Raw genomic sequence first — 4788 nt, 5'->3', positions numbered from 1 at the left:
GCCTGTATATACAGGATGTAAGCAATATGAATGAAAAATGTGTTAAATGTATATATTTTGTAGCCACAGAAATACTTATCCTTACCTTTAGTAAGTATATTACACATATTATACACTAAATGCGTGCGGACATGCAATAATCTGTGTATTTTGCCGTGCACTCCAATCAACTGATAATCACTTATACCCCAGTCACACATACAGCGCGGATAGCTACGTCTAGCCACGGACAGAAGGCTGATCATTACCAAATAGAATGTAAGCTTCCGCAGGTCTAGTCACAAGTAGTCCAAATATAAATAATACTAATCTTTTTTTCCTTTCCTAGTGCCTTTCTTCAACAGCAACGTGTTTACTTTTACCATACCGCGTTTCAGAATGTATCATTTTGCATTCTATCGAAATCGGCATGTTCCTATCGCATTCTATGTAAAAATGGCGGTGTAAGAATCTAATTTTTTGAAAAGAGAAATTGAAATAAGCGAAAAGGAGTAAATTTAGCGGGTTGTATTTAGCAAACTGTAGTTTTCTTATATAAAAGTTAACGCCCCCTTTTCTTTTTGTTTTTCTAAAGTAGCCATATAGTTCTTTATGGGAATATAAGTCTCTGAAAATCTGATATGCTAGAAAATGTCGAAACCCCGTTTTAAAGTGAGTGAGTTTTATATAAAATAAAAAACAGCCGGATTTAGTGGTGTTCAGCCTAGAAACGTAGTAATCCGTATCGATCCGTACCTGAGCCGTGCCTTAAGGTGTCACCCCGGTGTAGAAGTACTTCCGGGTCGTTGTATCCTAGAAAGTAGTTCTTTGAAATTTTGAAGTTCCCAATTTAACGCTATCCCTACTTTGACATGTTATATTCCAAATGTATTTATTGATACTGTGTACATTTTTTGTCATTTCTGATGTCTTTAACAGTTGTTTTATGTGTGTTTTTCAGGATTACATTTCTGTGCGGAAGGATTAAAAAACTACACCAGACTGGTGGCCATGACAGATGTCAGTGGGAAATTTAAACATGGACTAGATACTTTGATGTGTAGCAAAAAAGTTCATCGTTGATGGTGGTGTTTTTCTGTGATATATTGACTGGGATAGTATTACTCTTCAGAAATACAGAGCTGTCAATGCTGCAATTTTGTTGTGAAATTCACAATCCATGTCCAAAAGTGCTTGTTTTACTATACAGCAAAGAAGGAGAAGATTGTACCGGGCCGACACCTATATGGCAAATTCAGAAAGTGGAATATCTCAGCAACCATAGGGTTTACAGTCATGAAACTTCACACACTAGTAGCTGATAACAATACAAATCAGTGGCTAAAAGGATATTTCCAAGGTTTGTGAAATTTTAATTTTATTCAAATTTTAAAAATTCAGTAGTTGAATTTTCTTTGAAATTTGAGTAATAGTTGTCTCCTCTTGATTTGTCAGTCTTTTACTATAGTGCAAAGACACTGAACAAGCAGGAAGCTTTAAAAAGGCTATATAAAAAGAAGACACATAGTTTTTCACTTTAATTTTAAGAAAAAAATACAAATTTAAATTTCTTAAATTTTTTAAAAAAAATTTCTATTTCGCATAGCGTCTCTTTTCCGAAGAATTTATAAGTATATATATGTGAACATGTTACATAGTGCCACAGTAGACCGTGGATGAACAGTGTCGTATGTGTGGAAGCTGTACATTTTGGACAGGATGGGTTTATAAATGAGGCTATAGTCGGTTTCGTAACAGGAGTCGGAGAGACTGATTGCTTGTCGGGCCTGGATCTCGAACCGGTCACGGTGTTATTACACTGATGTTAAAGCCAGTCAGCAGGCGTCTCATATATGATATAAAGAAATTGCGTGAATGTTCGTTCCCTTTCGTATGAGACGCATAACTAATATTACACGAAATAATTATTTTTCTCATTTCAGTCAAATCCAATGTGCTACTGGCATTTTGGCATTGAAGGACATTGCTTACCGGTGTGTCGAGTGCATTTGTCGGCATTATTAATGTATAACAAGTTTTCTTTACACTGACAGGACATTGGTTGTATTACACAGGGAATTACATGGAGGTTGCTTCAGTGTGATAAAATGTTGTTGTTGTTGTTGTTTGTGTATTATTTTATTTATTCATTTGTTTTTTCAGTTTAGAACATATTCCAGCTTTCAGCTTCAGCCCCGCATCAGGCCGTCATCAATACATTCTGCCTTGAATGGGATGCTTCTATTCTGATTTGCTTTTCAGGTTTAAAACGCAGTCTGTGTTACTAAGAAAATATTTAACGGGGCTGATTTCCTGGGTCGGCCGCGTGCAGTTTCCTTAATATGTATTTGTCCTGGTACCGACTGGAAACACAACTTGACGTATTTGTATTTCAGTTTTGCTCGATTCATTCTACTTCATTCTTTAGATAGGACTTTTCCTGTTGGGACTTTATTCATGTTTTTCTGTATGTTGTTTTTTCATAGCATTTATGTGTTTCAATTCTTTTAAATGTTGCATTTCAGATACTTTGTTGTCTGTGCTGAAAGAGGTTGTCTGGTAATAGTTATTTTAATCTTCATTTTCACTGTTTCAGCTAACATATATGGTAGAAAATTATTCAGTTGCAGTGTTTTAGTGACAGACTTCCTGTAAAGTTCCTGAACCAGTTGATATCAGAATGATAAGAAATGATAGATGGTACCAATCTGTGAATATTATGTCACTTTTTTCTATAGGTGTTCCTGATCACACTTAGAACTATACACACACACTCAGCTGTTTCTCAAGAAAGGCCGACACCGGTTCACAATCTTTCTTTTGTCATTTGCAGGCGATGAATTCCATATGTCAGAAGGAAATTTAGAATCGTACAACCAGTCAGCAGCTACCCATAAACCAGACCAACCTATTAAGTCGAGCGGGCAGAAGCTGTTATTCCCAGTGTAACACCGCAGAATGACGGCTAGTTTTCGGTAAGCGATTTACATGTTCCACTGGTGCATTGCCCTCTGGTCCTAATGTCTTTAGTCAGAACTGTAGCCTAAAATGTCAGTAACTGCTTGACAGTTTCAGGGGTACCCTGAGCTGTGTCTGGCTCCAGTTGGAGTTCTTGACCTTCCGCACTTGTCTGCTTCCAAGATGGCGCGGATCGGCTTGCATTTTGGCGTTTCAGGCATTGTTCGGCTTAGCCGAGAAAATAATTCATTTTAAGATAGGCTGTGATGTATTGATCTGTTTTACTTCCAGTAATTTGTCATAAATATAATCACATATTGGTCTTTGCTTGTGGGTTTTGGTCTTTCAGTCATTAAAGTTTCATTTTTCTGCAATTGTAGTGGGTAATTATGCATTTTTTTACTAAAAATTGCATATTTTTAAAGTAAATACTCATTTTGATACATCATTTTTCAAGATAAATAAGCTTAAAGTTACATAAAACATACTATAAGCATTAACTAGTGATATCACAGTTGATTTCATGAAAATCTGATTGAAATTTTCAGAAGGAAGGCAAATTTTGTAATGTGCCTTTTTTTCTTCAAAATTCCGGTTTCCGAGCCAATTTTCTCCGCAAAGTAGGTCTAATGTTTGAAATGTTTCTGCGGGACAAAATTTTCTTTGCGATGACAATGTCTTGTGTAACTTTTCTCGCAAAACGCTAAGTTACAAGATTTTATGGGAAAAATTTGGCTAAATTAAAATTTTGATAAGATTTAGGTGTCACCCCGGTGTAGAAGTACTTCCGGGTCGTTGTATCCTAGAAAGTAGTTCTTTGAAATTTTGAAGTTCCCAATTTAACGCTATCCCTACTTTGACATGTTATATTCCAAATGTATTTATTGATACTGTGTACATTTTTTGTCATTTCTGATGTCTTTAACAGTTGTTTTATGTGTGTTTTTCAGGATTACATTTCTGTGCGGAAGGATAAAAAAACTACACCAGACTGGTGGCCATGACAGATGTCAGTGGGAAATTTAAACATGGACTAGATACTTTGATGTGTAGCAAAAAAGTTCAATCGTTGATGTGGTGTTTTCTGTGATATATTGACTGGGATAGTATTACTCTTCAGAAATACAGAGCTGTCAATGCTGCAATTTTGTTGTGAAATTCACAATCCATGTCCAAAAGTGCTTGTTTTACTATACAGCAAAGAAGGAGAAATTGTACCGGGCCGACACCTATATGGCAAATTCAGAAAGTGGAATATCTCAAGCAACCATAGGGTTTACAGTCATGAAACTTCACACACTAGTAGCTGATAACAATACAAATCAGTGGCTAAAAGGATATTCCAAGGTTTGTGAAATTTTAATTTTATTCAAATTTTAAAAATTCAGTAGTTGAATTTTCTTTGAAATTGAGTAATAGTTGTCTCTCTCTTGATTTGTCATTCTTTTACTATAGTGCAAAGACACTGAACAAGCAGGAAGCTTTAAAAAGGCTATATAAAAAGAAGACATAGTTTTTTCACTTTAATTTTAAGAAAAAAATACAAATTTAAATTTCTAAATTTTTTAAAAAAAAATTCTATTTCGCATAGCGTCTCTTTCCGAAGAATTTATAAGTATATATATGTGAACATGTTACATAGTGCCACAGTGACCGTGGATGACAGTGTCGTATGTGTGGAAGCTGTACATTTGGACAGGATGGGTTTATAAATGAGGCTATAGTCGGTTTCGTAACAGGAGTCGGAGAGACTGATTGCTTGTCGGGCCTGGATCTCGAACCGGTCACGGTGTTATTACACTGATGTTAAAGCCAGTCAGCAGGCGTCTCATATATGATATAAAGAAATTG

At 35.7% G+C, this 4788-nt stretch overlaps 1 long non-coding RNA gene across 1 annotated transcript; it reads left to right on the top strand.

Annotated features, from left to right (window-relative positions):
• The first annotated feature begins 837 nt into the window (after nt 1-837).
• On the top strand, nt 838-4012 carry LOC128550902 (uncharacterized). The gene is made up of 3 exons (XR_008368535.1): nt 838-1339; nt 2813-2954; nt 3888-4012. It is a non-coding gene; the product is annotated as an uncharacterized LOC128550902 (long non-coding RNA).
• The last annotated feature ends 776 nt before the right edge of the window (nt 4013-4788 follow it).

This window comes from Mercenaria mercenaria, chromosome 19, assembly GCF_021730395.1.
Source record: "Mercenaria mercenaria strain notata chromosome 19, MADL_Memer_1, whole genome shotgun sequence".
NCBI lineage: Eukaryota > Metazoa > Mollusca > Bivalvia > Venerida > Veneridae > Mercenaria > Mercenaria mercenaria.
The sequence above is the reverse complement of the archived record's forward strand: the minus strand, read 5'-3'. Positions and strand labels throughout refer to the sequence as shown.